Source organism: Wyeomyia smithii, chromosome 3 (genome assembly GCF_029784165.1).
Source record: "Wyeomyia smithii strain HCP4-BCI-WySm-NY-G18 chromosome 3, ASM2978416v1, whole genome shotgun sequence".
Taxonomy (NCBI): domain Eukaryota; kingdom Metazoa; phylum Arthropoda; class Insecta; order Diptera; family Culicidae; genus Wyeomyia; species Wyeomyia smithii.
In genome coordinates, this window is record NC_073696.1 from 62,411,666 (window position 1) to 62,428,021 (window position 16,356).

The following is a 16,356-nucleotide window of genomic DNA, read 5'->3' on the forward strand; positions in this document are numbered from 1 at the left end:
AAATGTTATCTTTGCCGACCGCTCATACGCCATTCGTGCTACATGGCCAGCCCACTAGAACCTGCCGTGTTTCATCAGTTTGACAATATCAGCGTTTTTTTATACTTCGTACAGCTCGTGATTCATACGCCTGCGCCTAGTTTGCCTCCGATTATTGATCGCAGGATTCTACGCTCGAAGACCCCAAGCACTCGTCGACCCTTTTACTTCCACGATTCATGTCCGTGGAGCGCCACTGGGAAGATCAGAGTCCGTTAGAGCCCAAATTTCGTACGAATCTGTAGGCTATGGGACCTAAGCTGGCTACGCAATCCGTAATAAATCCTATTCACTCATGTCACGAGAGTACCAAGATAAACAAATTCGTCGACCTCTTCGAATGTATCCCCATCTATCTCCACCGCCGCACCAACACCCGCAGAACTACCATGCTCTCTGTTAGCCACTATGTACTTTGTTTTGGGAGTGTTTATGGTGAGTTCAATTCTCGCAGCTTCCCTTTTGAGAGCCCGTCGCCTTGCTTCAGACCATCTATACGTCACAAACGCGTCCGAAAATTCGTCCGCTATCCTGACGCATGATGTGAGACCGTCAAGCGTCGCACGTAACAGTTTAATTAGTTTGGTTGGAAAACCATGTTCTAGCATAATTTGCCACAGCTCGTTGCGTTTCACTATATCGTATAGATGTGTCTGCAAGCTGTGTTCTCGAAACTTGTCGAGGATCTGTCTCAAGTTAAGCATCTGGTCCGTTGTAGATCGTCCCACTCGAAAACCGCATTGGCCTCAGTCGCTGGAACAGGATACGGGAGAGAATTTTACAAGCGGAATAAAGGAGGGTTGTCTCCAGGTGTGCTTCCGATTGTTCAGACATCGGTTTTATCGTTTGTCGGTGCGTACACGATTATAAAGCTATACAGCTGAAGAATCTGTTCTTGATCCTCAATACGCATGAACGATCATTAATAGACCTCCACCTGACATGCTTCACTTGGTTTCCGAGTAACACGAAACCGACGCCCCGTTCCGCTCTGTCGCCACCACTGTAGTAGATGTGGTACTTGAAAGAAGTGCCCGCGGTCGGATCAACCGCCCGGAATTCACGTTCTCCGGTTTTAGGCCAACGTACCTCTTGTATGGCTGCTACCTCCACTTTTGCCTTCCGTGGCTCACTGGCCAAAATGTCCGCGCGTGCCGGTACGAGCAGAGTCCTAACATTCCAAGTGCCAAGTTTTCAATGGTTGTCCTATTTCGTTTGCCTAGGTCTATACCGATTGTTCCGATTCGTATAATTCTTTGGATTGTTCGATTGGCCTGCGATGCCTAGTTTCGCAACGGGGCTACGGCCTTTGGTGTAGCTGGCGAGACACCGCATTTTATAGCTCAGCCGTTCGCTCCGAATCAGTCGCTGTTTGAGCCGCCCCTAACCTGAGAAACAGACGCTTAGGTAAGCTGCTCTCCAATTAGTGGGAATTTGGGTTCATTTTTTCTCTGGCTCTATTTTTCTGGTCGTGTCACGGACTGAACGAAACGGTTTCGCTAAACAGTCAAAAAATTAACGATATCGCTAATCTGCTGGCAGTATAAAAGCGATTAAACTTCGTTTTGATTTTTCATTTTCTCACAAAAACAGAAAAAAATATATACCTCAATTTTCTTGAAATACTGCTTATGTTTTAAGCCTCCACCTAATGTTTGCTTATTTAGGATAAGTTCTTTCCATCAGAGGTGGAAACTCGAACTCTAATTTATTTTTCGGTCAAAACCCCAACACAATCCGAGCCCAAAGCTTTTCTTTTAATAAAACCCGAACCCGACCGAAACTCGAAAATTTTATTTTTGCGAAAGCCGAACCCGGAATTGTGCAAGCCGAACCCAATTTTTTTTTTTGGGTCGATTTTTTATACCGAGCTAAGCCTACCCTAAAACTTTGAGCTAGTCCCCCTAACAACCCAACGAAAAAATACGGGTTTGATTATTTTCAAAAATTTTTTTTTGTTCTGTATGCCTGAAAGGCACTGGGTACTGAAATGCCACTGCGACATTCTTGCTGATTGCCTTTTGTAGCGGGCCCCGATTGCTGTCCACAGGTTACGGATTGCTCGTACTCATTGATGGAGTAGAACTGTTTTGTTGTAAACCAGTACCCCAATAAGGTACAACAAAGTTGATGAAACTCATAACCTGTTTGGGATTAGAGCTCCACACTTGGTATGGAGATAAAAGGTAGCTTCCTAAGAAGTTGTACCTAGAGGAAGCAAGAGCTTCGCAAGAGCAAAGCAGATGCTCTGAACTCTCTGGTTCAGATTTGCAGAATCGGCAGGTGTCGTTCAACACTACGCCGATTTTCTTTAAATGATAAAAAGCGGGACAGTGTTTGGTGAGGAGTCCCGTGATTATCCGTAGGTCACTACGATTTAGACTAAGTAGCTTTCTGGCGGTTCCAGGGTTCGGATAGATAAACGGATAAGTTCGGATAGAAAGTTCCCGTAGAGTTTCAATGCATTCCCAAACAAGTTTGGAAGCGCATTTGACGGACTTAAGTGCTAGTAGTGCTGCTTGACTGTCCGAGAATATACCGATTTTCGTATGTCTGTAGTTGCGTTGCAGACATATTTTTGCGCAGATATATATGGCATATACCTCTGCTTGAAAAACGGTGGGCCATTTTCCCAGGGAAAACGTTTCCCTGATACCGGGTCCGTATATACCAAATCCCGTTAGGCATCCCATTTTCGAGCCGTCCGTATAAAAATTTACGATGCCAGGTGGAAGATTAGGTCCTCCATTGTTCCACATAGAGCGGTTTGTTTCAATCACACTGTATGGAATATCCATGTTGGTCCTAACGTCCATCCAGTCGGAGACTGTGGTTAATAGCGGAGTTAGTTTGAACTCCCTAAGTATGCGAAGGTGGCCGATTTGGTTCCCTTCAAGTACAGTTTTCCTCCTTTGCAACCTTAGAGCGCCAAGCTCTGCTTCCTTTTTCACATGAAATGTAGAGGTAGTAGGCAAAGCATAGCTTCCTTGGCTGCAGTTGGAGTTGTTCGCATAGCGCTGGTAATCGATAGACATGCAAGTCTTTGAACTTTTTTGAGTTTGGCTTGCGCAGTCACTTCGTTCACCTTAGGCCACCATACTAGGGCAGCATAGGTGATTCTTGGTCGGGCAATGGTCTTGTAAGACCAGAGTGCCAAGTCTGGTTTCAGTCCCCAGGTCTTACCGAACAGAGTTCTGCAGGCCCAGATCGCTGAGATCACTTTCTTAGCGGCATGATCCAGTTGTGCAGACCAGTTCAGTTTCTTGTCCAGAATAATTCCGAGATATTTGACTTCATTGCTGAAGCCCAGTCTAATGGAATGGAATTAGGACTGTTTTTAAGGGGTTTATGTTTAGACCCTCCTGTAAACACCATGACATGGTGGTATTCAGAGCTGTTTGCATTCGGCTCGACAGAGTTGCGTCATCTTTACCTCTGACGATGAGGACGATGTCATCGGCGTATCCAATAACCTCGTAGCCAAGCTGTGAGAGCTTGTTGAGAAGTGCGTCGACAACTAGTGACCATAACAAGGGCGAGAGAACTCCTCCTTGCGGGCATCCCTTGATCACTGACATTGTTACAGACGAATCTCCCAAGGTTGCTGAGATCACTCTGCTAGAGAGCATTGCGTGTATCCAGCTCCTTGAAGTGTGGTCGATTCCCTTATGAGAAAGAGCCGTATCAATTGATGCAAAGGACGTGTTATCGAAGGCCCCTTCAATATCAAGAAAGGCACATAGCGCCGTCTCCTGATAACTCAGGGACTTTTCAATCAGCGTCACTAAGCTGTGAAGAGCAGTTTCTGTTGACTTGCCGCTTTGATAGGCATGTTGGTTCCTATTCAGCGGGGAGTCTTTAAGAAACTCATCACGGATATATTTATCCATTATTTTCTCCATCAACTTGAGAAGTGATGAAGTCAGACTTATGGGTCTGAAAGTTTTAGGTAGGGTTTTGTTCTTTCTTCCAACTTTGGGGATAAATACTACCTTCACCTTCAGCCAGTTATCCGGAATATGGCCCAGGATAAAGCTGGCTCTGAAGAGGTTGATGAGTTCGGACATGATAACTGCGGCCGATTTTTGTAGAAAGATGGGTAGTATGCCGTCTGGACCTGGAGACTTCATAGGGTCGAATGAGCTTAGAGCCCAACCTATTGAAGCTTCCGTGAACAGTCGACGGGCCAGCAGGATGGACTGCCGAGACGCCATATGTCTCGAATTGTCCTGCCGCGACCCATCACTATTCAGTTCTTCGGTCTCTGTCGATCCAGGAAAGTGGGTGTTCATAAGAACCTCCAGCGTTTCCTTGGTAGTGACAGTGAGGCATCCATCCTCTTTCCTTACTTGTCCTAAACCGTTAGTATGGTCTTTGGACATCGCCTTTTGGAGCCCCGTAGCTTCCGGCAGAGTTTGAATTCTTTCACAGAAACTAACTCTGGATTTCCGTTTAGCCTTGCGTAGCTCGGCGTTGTACTTAGTGAGGGACGCCCTGTAGTCGTCCCAGTTAGACGTGACTTTTGCCCTGTTGAACAACCGCCTAGTTTCCCGACGAAGGTCACTAAGTTGATCATTCCACCAGGGTACGTCACGGCATACTGACCGCTGTGTTAGTGGACAGTTAGCGTCGAAAGCATCCATGATTCTGTTTTGTAGATCATTTGCTGCCGAATTCAGGTCAACTGAATTTCGAATGTTGCTGTAACTGAAAGTTCGTGAATCGATCAGGTGTTTCTTAAAGGATTCCCAATCTGTATTCTTAGGATTTCTGAACAGCTCTCTTTTCAGAGGGTTAGCCTCTGTATTAAAAACGATGTGTCTGTGGTCCGACAAACTAGTTTCATCGGAGACTTGCCAATTTTTAATCCTTTCAGAAATAGAGGCGCTACACAGAGTGAGATAAAGGACCTCCTGTCTGATAGCGTTGATAAACGTAGGGTTATTCCCTACATTACATACATTGACATCGTTAGAAGTAAGGTATTCAAGTAGGTACTCACCCCTGGTGTTGGTGTCCGAGCTGCCCCAGATCGTGTGGTGAGCGTTGGCATCGCAGCCGATCAGAAACGGCTTGTTGATGGCCTTGCAGTACCGCACGAGCGCAGCAACTTCGGGTGGCGGTATATCACCTTGGTCGCCCGGGAAGTAGGCCGACGCGACAACCATTTCCTGCTTTCCTCTGGTTGTCGGTACTTCAACCGTGACGGCAACGACGTCGCGTTGGATAAATTCTGTAATAGGTAAAAATTTTAGTTCTCTATTTAGCAGAATTGCAGTCCTTGGTTTGGACTGCGTGTCTTAGTAGATTAACATACCGTTAGGAGCGTTAAGTCCGAGAACTTTGGATTCGTTGATCCACGGCTCCTGGATGAATGCAGCCGCTAGCTGCTCTTTGGCGAATCTCCTGCAAAGAACACCCGAGGCGCCATTTGCGTGATGGAGATTCGCTTGCACGCAGCGAAGGCTGCTCACTTTGCAGTGAAGTTGCCGTTTTTGTCCGGATCGGAAGATGATCCTGGTATTGGCTGACGGCTGCCAACAGCGGTTTGGCTGGATGATGGAAGTTGCTCTTCCTCACTGTTCGGCTTCGGCGGAACCGTCCGAGCAGCCGCGGGGTTGCGTTGTTTGGGTGGTGACAGGGCACTCACGGGGGAGCATCCTGCGCGTACCTTCCCAACCGCAGGGTTGCGTTTGGGTGGTTGTGGGGCACTCCCGGAGGAGTTTCCTACGCGAACCTTTAGCCAATTCTCAGGATCGCTTTGCCTGGGTGGTGGCAGAGTACTCCCGGAGGAGTTACCCGCACGTACCTTCCCTGACATTGCGACGGAGTCTTTCCTGCCTGTGACGTTCGGCCTTCCGCTTACCTTTCGGATGCGTGCTTTGCCGAAACCGTAGTGCAGTTCATTATTTCTACTCTCAACGAGTTTGGCCGATTCTTCGTCAATATCCAGAACTAGTTCGACCAAGGTCTTTACCAATTTGCGGTTACAGACTCGCCACATTTTGGTAGAGAGATGGTCGTTCTGATTCTGGAGTGAACGAAGAATCTTCTCGTCCGGAGAGTTCGCACTGTCCGCGAAGTAACCGACATATCGTCTGGCCTTCGGCAGATCCTTCATGTGGTATACACGAAGTTGTGCTCCCTCCCATGGTACGAGAGAAGGTACCTCCCTTTCCAACCACTGCACTGTGTCGTTGTCGGCACAGGCAAGTTGCAGGAAGCCATTTTTTAGATGGCAACTGTTAAACTTGGGCTTGGTGGTTGGATTTTCCTGGTCCGCAATGTGATCGAGGATGGAGGTCCGGACAGCCTGAAGCTGGTCCGTTGTGAGTAGGGAGCTGGGGTGGGTAGCAGAAGTAACCGCAAGGCTTATAGCTCCCACCATGTCCCTATATGTAGCCGTCGGGAGCGGCTTCGAACCCGATGACCCCAAACCAGTGAAGTTCCGCAGTTTTTTAGGCTGTGGACACTTAGTACTGGTATTTGGGGACACCAAGTCGTCCGACCGCTGTCGCTTGACGGCGACTTGGTTCGATTGAGCAGGCTGCTCTGTCGGAAGGAGGGCCAGCTTCCTGGCTTCTTCGTACGAGAGACCGGAGCGAAGATTTTTGCTCAGTCGCCGCCTTTGCGCATTTGAAAGTCGCTTGACAAGGGGTGCCGATGATTCGGGTTTCCCTTCGTCATCGGGCCTTGTCTGTGGACCGGGAACTAAGTCCATTTGACTTTCGTCATTCCCTTGTGGAGAAAGTAGGATTAAGGATGAAGCAGAGGGTCCTCCGTCCAGCGATTCGCTGTCGAGGTTGAAATCATCCTCATGCTCCATCTCCTCCGTTCTGCCCGGTGAGTTTGTTTTTATTGGACTACGCTCCGATGAGTCCATGGGTTCCGGCAAAGAAAGGCTGCCGGTGGCCGGATTTTGTGAAGTTTTGTCGTTCATAAAATTCCCACGAGTCGTTGGGTAAAGAAGAGTCCGCTGTATCAGTGACCCGCGTGATGCAGTAAGGGCTAATCACTGTGAAGGGTGCCCTGGTACTCCACAGGCTCCGTTAGAGGCTGGGTATATCTTAAACCCCCCCCCCCCCACCACGTCATCCATCGGCACAGGTCGCATAACACCTTAGCTTAGGGGTTTTAACCATTGGATTTTACGCAACAGCCATGGTTAAGAGCTGTTGCAACCATCCTCCTTTACAGGGGCTTTGGACCCTCTGCTACAGTTCTCAATAATTCAAGTCTATTCGTAAAGGCTAAACTGAACCAAGAGAACCGTAACAGGCGGAGTTATTTTCAACATATATTCATCCCTGCGATTTCGAGCACAATTGTAGCACTTTGCGTGACCAACTTCGAAATAGGGTGACCAGATAAAACGACTGTGTTCAATGTATTTAATTTAGAAAAATAAATCATAACTTTTGAACCAGTTGATCGGTTTTCAATCTTTTTGGAACAAATTAAAGGTAATTATTTCTAGTTATAACAAAAAACACCAAAAACATTAATCTGCGTGCTTTTGCGAGCATGATATATAAAGTTATTGAAATTCTTATCATGTTATTAAATTGAATTTACTCAAATTAAAAAATAATGCCCTTCAAAATGAGACCAAGAGATATTTTTTATGTTTGCCCCAAAAAGAATGACAAACAAATGAAAAACGCATAATTTTTAATGAAAAGCACTAATAACTTTGTGTGATATTTACGCTATCAGTATTGCAAATTGTTTCTCTTGAAAAGCTCTAAAAGTCGTTCAAAGACAGTTTTAAGGTAAAACACGAATTAAAGAAGTAAGAGCGCAAAATGTGATTTTTCAATATAAACCGGTTGTTTTCAAAGATAGACAAAAACTTTTTTTAGAAAGCTATTTAAAATTGATGGAGCTCTTACATTGTAGAACAAGTTTTTCTTATACCTTATACCTTATACCTTATACCTTATACCTTATACCTTATACCTTATACCTTATACCTTATACCTTATACCTTATAGATATTTGATTGCAATTGCATAGAAAATTTTTGTCACCCTAACTTTTGATAATTTTTCAATACGCGCTTTATCATATGTAACAACTTTGTAGAAGAAACTTTTTTTTTCTAAATTATTGCTATAGAGCTCTAGACCCAAATTTCCCCCTAAATTTGGTTTCTGGGCCATTTTGGACTGGTATTAGGCGACATCCATAAATTACGTAACGCATAAAATCCAATTTTTGGACCCCCACCTCCCCATGTGTAACGAAACGTAACGCCAACACCTACCCCCTCATAAAAATTACGTAACGCTGCAGAAGGATTTCCTTGATAAAAATGCTCGTTTTTTGAGAGCCTCTCCAGAGATTTTTCGTTACGTAACGCTGAACTCACCTCCCCCGCTCCCCTGTGTAACAAATCGTAACGCTCAAGCATACTCTCCCTCCCCTTTATGTTACGTAATTTATGGATGCCGCCTTAGAAAGTTAGTGATTTTTACAATTGCATGATATCAGACATCGTTATCTTATAATTATATTTATTTGATATAGTCGTGTTTAGGGTTTTCAAACCCAAACCCGACCTGAACCCGACAAGATTGAAAACAGGAATTTGGTAGCTCTGGCTGTAACGCTTAATAATCATCACTAATTTTTTCGAGCTAAGAGCAGGGTGGGCAGCTAGCTTCTTCCGCTTCTTATACTCTGCTTTGCTATGAATCGAATCACTGAACCAAGTATTCACTTATTTGTTATTGGAAACGTCACATAACTTTACTTGTTTCATAATCTAACTCATGTTATGTGTGCATAATAAACTACATGTGAAAACGAGAAGAAATTTGTTAGAACGCAGGAATACTTTTTATCTGTCTATCTGCTAGCTTTTATGTGAATTCGCTTCATGTGCGTGGACAGTTAATAGTTATGAGATTACCAGATATGAAAATACGTGTTTTTCGTCCGTGTATTCAACATGGCGAATGTTGCAAATAGTTTTCTGGAAGATTTGGCGTTTTTCAAGCATTCCTTAGAGGTTACACAACGTAAGTTTAGTAAAATTATGTAAATTAAAAAATAAATCAAATCTTTTTTTTTAGAGTGTGGAATTCAGCTGTATTAGCTCCTAACATTTTCATTAGGCAACTTCAAGAACAGTTTGGAGTAAAGTTCCGTTGAATGGAGTTAAGTTTTATTTGTAATGTATACATAATAAGATCTTATAAGATATGCATATAGAATTTTCACAATGTTAACGTTTATGAAAATCATAAGTTACGCGAATGGGATGCACATGACGTTTATATGAAAATCTCAAAATAACTTATGAAATTCATAAGCTTGATATGTAATGCATAAGTGTTTGATGAAATCAACATTATACCGAGGGAATGCCTTTTCCTATCCCTCGCTGTACATTTGCCATAGTATAACATCGAAGATACGAAAACTTCAAACCTGATACGAAAACGTCAAACCTGATACAAAAACGTCAATGTCGGTCGGATTTTTTTTTCATTATTTTGCTGTTTCAGTTGGGGCTTAGCCCCTGCTCTTCTTAAGTAGACACAGTGGTTATGGTTATTATCCAAAAAAATTATGTAATCCAAAAGAAAAACTCTTTATAACTCATATATGAGCTTTCCTTTCGAAAATAAAAGGAATGACGAGAGTTTTGTAACAAAAGCAAACACAAGCAAGAAAACAGAAAAAGCAAAAACATTAGATTTGACGTTTCTATGTTGTACTCGATGTTATAACTCATAGCACATTCCCTCGCATTATACATGCTCATAAGTTGTAACTTATGAAATTCTTAAGTGTTTTTCTCTCCGTGTATGGTAGAAAAGTGTAATCGTGTGTCTAACGCTGATTCCAGTGCTAGCAGAATCATTTAAACTTATTTTAAATGAAAATTTGTGCTCAACAGTAAAACAACAGAGAAGTAAATTTTACTTTCTTTGAACAAGTAACAATGTTTCAGACAAGTAAACAAATGATACATTTTGAGTAAAACACTAGCCATCTAGAAATACGACACATCGAACCCCTTGCACATATTTGCACACATTCGTGCTGTGCTGCATGCTGGCCACTCTTCTTTCAAAGTTCGAGTGTTTCGAGCACACTGTTTGTGGAGGCGATGACGGCTGTCAAAAGATTCGATCAGTTTTTATTTCTGCTGTCAGCAGAGATGCCAGATGTTTTTGAAAAATGTCTGTAACTGCTCGAAAAACCGGTAAAATGTGCTCTAAATCTGAAAAAAAATCTATCCGTTTTCCGAAAAAAAATTCGCTCGCGTAGGCAAAAGTCTGTAAAAATCTGCACACATTTTCAGAAAATCTGCGTAAATATAAGGAGACTCTGACAAAAATCTGCAGAAACCGCGAGAAAACTGCAAATATCTGCAAATAAATAAATATCTGCACACGGACTTCAAAAATCTGCGTTTCGCAGACAAATCTGCACATTTGGTATCCCTGGCTGTCAGTTCGGAAACAGTGGAACACTCGCATACACACAACCGCTCGGTCGTGGTTTGTGTTCATACACGGTGAGCTTTATGCTGCGTTCGAGGTTGTGTGAGTTTCATACTTGCCTCCACCAACAGAGTAGACACACATTGTCGTATGTCCAAACTCTTCATCGGGATTTTATGTACAAACTCCTTTCCCCATCGTCGTCATTTAATGCCAAACTTTGCATCGATTCGGTTCGGGTTGTGTGTGCTTATCGGAAGCGCTTTGGATAAAGGTGATTTTTTCCTGCAAACGTGATATTCTACTTCCGGAACGAAATTTGCCAGTGAGCGCCACCAGTTATACGGAAGTGGAAAAAATTAGCGAAGAACTGACCGCGAGAGTGGCAGGCAAAACGCCTTGTCACGGATGATGAATTTACTTTTCTTCCAATTATGAACTCTTTTGATAGAAAAGGTAAATATCGATTGCCTCTATTAGAACGTGCCGCGCGACCCACTAGCTGCTAAAGGTGAAAATCGTTCGGTCCTGGGTCTTTCTTGCATTATTAAATTTGATTTCGGCAGAAGTGACCAACATTCTGAACATCCGTTGCAAAAAAAAAGTTAAAGTGCGAAGTGAGAAAAAGTGATAATTTCCTCTAACGGGACCGATTTTATCGCACCTAATTTTTTTCGCCACTAGGAGAGAGCACATATATGACCAGTTTCGGAGGTAGGTTTTATTTGGGATGAAAACAAATAATTGTGCAATCGTAACAATACAGCCCGAGTGCTCGCACATTCGCATTCATTGAATTTTATTGACATCCATCAACACATTTACCTCTACACACAAAGTAGGTTAATTAAAGGTAAACAGAAAAAAACTGTTTATGCGAAATTGAATGATACAAAAAATAACCATATTTTCCTTTGACCATGAGATAATTAACGTTTCAGTTGAGCAACCTGAATTAAATGTCTAATCCCGACTGGGGTTATTGGTTGCTCGCTCACAAAGTCTAATTTAATTAAAATTTCTATACAGGGTACATTTTACGTTTATAACCACCTTGATGACATCCGGCGTCTTTGATGCTGGATAATACACCAAGCTACTCGTTATACCCAATATTAAATATATTATCTCAGACAAGAAGCTCATAAGAAAAAAATTAAATTACCTTGTTAGGATCAAAATTGAAATTCAATATTGATGATTGGTAGTGATAGTTTTATTAAGGTTACAACTCCCATTGCTGCCAACAAACAATAAAATATGAATCGATTGGTGGAAAATCAAACTTGTAAATTGAGTTGAACGGATTTAAAAAATAGCATTTTTATTGTATCTTGCGCAAGTCCCATAATTGAAAAAAAAAACAACAACAACAACGAGATTTTCCAATTAAATTCGAATCTAGATTCTGAGAGTTATGATCGGAGATGCCAGGGTTTTTGACATATTATTTTGACGTATTTGAAAATTGTATTCTGTGTACCTATATTTAAAGACGTTTTTATTGGTTATTTGAAATAGGTTGGGGTTCGTATATATAAGAAAAAAAGCTTGAAAAACTATCCACACACAAAATATATATGTATTATTGTTTCTCGCAATCTCGCCAACGTCAATAATTTTAATTTTTAAACAAAATGTTTTTGAAAACCTAAATTTGTCACTAGAAAATCTGTAGGCAAAAGCGTTTATGTATATCTGACATTCTTGGTTGTAAGAAATAATGACGCAGGTTTCGAACAGGTTTACCTCATTCAAATCTATTTTTAGAAAGGACACTCCTGTATCCGTGAAAAATCTGCAAATAGAATCTATACAGACAAAGTACAAAGATAAGTACGTATGCGCCGATAACGATGTACAAAAATTTCACATTACAATAAGTTTTATAATTCTTCCAATATTTCCATTTGAATGAGACCGAACTTGAGGCTCAAGCACTTCAATACTTGGTTAGAGCACTATTGCAAGCATTAGGCCCTTCCAACAAGTGGCTAGAGCTCTGCAGTCCGCTAGATATTGTTATTTTTTTATTTTAATTTTATTTTATTTTAAATAATTCATTCGGTGTTATCAATCAATCTATAGCTTTCAGCTGCTCGAGCTATGTGTACTAGAAAAATGAATATGTGGAAACTTAACGTGAAAATAAACATATTCTATCGACTAGCAACCCAGAAAAAAAGGGTTAAAGGTAAAAATAGGAAATATACGATTGCTGTAAAAAGTCAGTCTTGTTGTTTGTTGTTGATGTTTGCTTTTTTTCAAACTGTAAAGTAGTGTGAAAAGATAAATCGACATGGATCACACTTTCAGTGTGGTTAATCAGTGTTAATCGAGAGAATAACCAAAACAACAAAATAGGTGCTGTTTGGCATTCTCATTTACTGAACGGAAAAATATATCTTCATGTAAATAAACATAGTGCTATCAAGTCCCTAAAAATATTCTAAGGGAAATTTTTCCACGACTAAGAATTTCATCTATTTTGCATTATTAAAAGAAACGGTGAAAACTCAAGGTAATGAGAATGGTAACCTTATGGGCTAACTTATACCCTTCTCTACTGTTACATATGAAAGTATGCTAAAGAACCATGTCAAATTGACAAGAATATTATGACACTGCAATCGGCTGATGTTGACGCTCTAGTCACGAGTAAATGCATGATCACATAAAACCTACGAGTATTGATTTTGCGCATACTGCATGTTGTCCAAATATACACACTAATTGCAAACAATAATGTCATTCCTAGGTACCGGCATAATGCATAGCACTGATAAAATGACCCGGCAAGGAGAGCCCCTCCAGGGAAAGCATTTCAACTGCCTCAATTCAATTCCATCACTTCGAATGTGTCACGTTGGCGCTGGCTAATTGAAAGCGTAAAAACTTCATCCGCTGACGGTCTGCGTCGGTCACGCGGGTCTGATCATTCCCTTCGCGCATATAATAAACAACGTATATGCAGCGGCAAGAGCTATTGCTCGCACCTTCCCAGTGAACAACACATATCCGTCCCATTTATGGCGATTTGTTAGAAGCATGAGTGTCGGACACAACGACGACGGCGTCTGTCTTTGGTCGCTGTCGAGCGAATTCTCTTGGTAAGCTTCTGCCTGTCTGTGCCCGCAGTAGATCAAGTCTAATCAGATGGCGTGAATTAGCCAACCGCCGACGGAGTTGTCTCCGGCCGCTCGAGCCACGACTAATCAAACATGCCACACCATTTGAGGCATCTGCAATAACTAACAGATTGATAAATATTGAGCAGGTAATCATTGCGCCGCGCCATAGCGGGCTTAGTCAAAGCTTAGACAGATGCTGAGTATGCTATATTGAGGTTGGGTTATTATGGAGGTATGTTTGCCTGAAATGTTTTATGTATGAAAACAGTACTGGACAAAATCAATAATACCTACACACATGCCAAAAATACATTTTGGATCATAGTTCCGTTGTCGCAATACCAAGCGTATAGTCGTATATTGGAAAATTCCAGCACTTAATATTAATATTTAAAGAAATGCTTAGACTTAACTGTGAACATAAATATGGTTATAGGATTTATCATACTTTCGAAGGTCAATAATGACATGGACAAATATAATAATATTGAGCAATTCCACAAATAAAAACAGGCAACTAATTTAATCGACCATTTTTGATTTGGGTGAAACTCTGCATAGACGTTTCTATAGGTAAAAGATGTTATTTTGTGCTATTTGTTTAATTTTTTGGAACACGACTCATTTTTGAGATATTGAGAAATGCTATCTTGGGAAGGTGTTGATGATTACCAATATTTTTAGGGCCAAAACAGTTTGTTTGATTGGTATGACGTCTTCGGCATAGTTGTAGATAACAGTTTTGTCTTTCCGAAAAAAAATATACACTCTAAAATAAAATTAATGTTTTGGGAGAAAAGCTGAAATAAAAATTAATTATCTAAAAAAGCTCTTTTTTTTAAATCTATTTTTTTCCATAAAAACTACAAAAGATTACCTAACTTATGAATCTGATTCGATCATGGAGAAATCAGAAAAAAATTAAACAAATAGCACAAAATGGCATCTTTTGCATATAGAAACGTCTATGTAAAGTTTCAGCCAAATCAAAAATGACAATTCAAAAAAGTATTAAAACTCGGACATTTTTTGTGAAACTGCTCTTCTCTTTAATAATTATTTCTCTCACCTTTGAGCATCAATTATGATATTCGTGCGACTGCAGCATTTGCCATATTCAAAATACATACTAAGCGCTATTCAATCTGATTCTTTCTATTCATTTGGAATCAGAAACTGTCTTTCCTATCGAAAAATTGTCAGCAGCACTTCTCCACATCTGTTGCAACATACAGAGGTATATGTGAAAAAATATGAGGCGCGAGGAGATGTAGTGGTACCTCGCGCGATCGACTATGTCCTAAAGCTAAACCAGTTTTGAAGTAGAATACTTCTCTCAGGAAGTTTGGCTACATACACACTAAATTTTTATTGCTGGAAACCAGCAAAATTTTGCTGATATTCTACATGCTGGAAAATCAGCTATGATATCATCAAACTTTCTCGCTGAAACGATCAGCAAATCGAAACGTCAAATTTTTGACACCATTTTGCTGAAAATCAGTTGTTTGAATTAATTGCTGCCTGTTCAGCATTTGAGCATTTGACATGAATTTGCTTATGTATCTCAGCAAAAGTTAGACAACACACAGAATGTTCTTTTGTTTTTTGTTATTTTATTAAAACAAATGTTTTATAATGCGAATATTTATTTTAAAGTTATCTGACTTTAAATCTGAATTATCAGTATGAACTTTCAAATGTCTTTGTAGCCCATCGATATAACCTTCCACTAATTGGTAGCAGAAATAGCAGTTTATTGCCCATATTCCCAAATTCATAGAAAAACTGAAAATTAACTTATCAAACACTTCATTTATATCACAATTATTCAATTTAAGCGCATGCAAGGCATTTTTAAATTCCTTATCCATGATACAAACGCTTATAAGCTCATTTTTATTTCTCTATAGTTTTCACTACACTTTTCACTTTTTATTCACTTTCACTATTTAATTCTATCACTTTTCACTTTTCACTTGCAAATACGTATTTCGGCACTGACATAGTGCCTTCGTCAGTGCTTATTATTGTATCAAGACGCTCGAACATAAGTGTATAAATCTATAGTTTTGTTCACTTTTTACGCACAAAATGGCGATTGTTCTGACAGTTTGACGGATGGAGTTGCCAGAAATTCAGCAATTACCAGCAATTTGCTGATTTCCGGGAAACAGAATTCTGAATGCTGATAATCAGCAAGAATATTTTTACTGATTTTTTTCAGTGTTTTTTTTTGCTGAAAATTCTTTTCAGATTTCTGTGTGTAGGGATGTGAAATGAAAATCTATAACCGAAAAAAGTGAAAAATATGTCCAATTTCAAATGCTAATAAATCGGTTAGTATTCGATGGATTTCCTTCGTTCTTGTAGCAATAGATTGGAAAATCTTCTAAGATTCTTCCCAAAAGAAGATAATAGTAATTTTATTATTAACACTATTGTACTATTGAAAATAGTCAAGTCTTGTCAAAACGAAAAATTCGACCTCTGATGGGTCGTTATATGATTGCTTCCCAAGCACGGTCGACAGAATCATATACTTTGCAATTGAAAACATGCTATTTGGCTTACGTAAGAGCCTGTTTCAGCCGAAGCCGCTCATAATAGTTCTAGACAGCGACAACAGCAGTCGTCCTTCCTTAGCAGCAGCACTAGCCCTGTGGTTGGTCACCACGTCTCAGGAGCAGCGCGGTTTTTCTCAGCGTGTGTCGCCAGACTGCCATTAT

The 16,356-nt window shown here is 40.8% G+C and overlaps 1 protein-coding gene across 1 annotated transcript in view; it reads left to right on the forward strand.

Moving 5' to 3' along the window:
- Positions 1 to 10,664: 10,664 nt before the first annotated feature.
- Positions 10,665 to 16,356, forward strand: part of LOC129727115 (GTPase-activating protein skywalker) — a 121,441-nt gene continuing 115,749 nt past the window's right edge. Inside the window, exon 1 of the mRNA XM_055684588.1 lies at positions 10,665 to 11,210. The gene's annotated coding sequence lies outside the window, so the exon portion shown is untranslated. The remainder of the gene's footprint in view (positions 11,211 to 16,356) is intronic.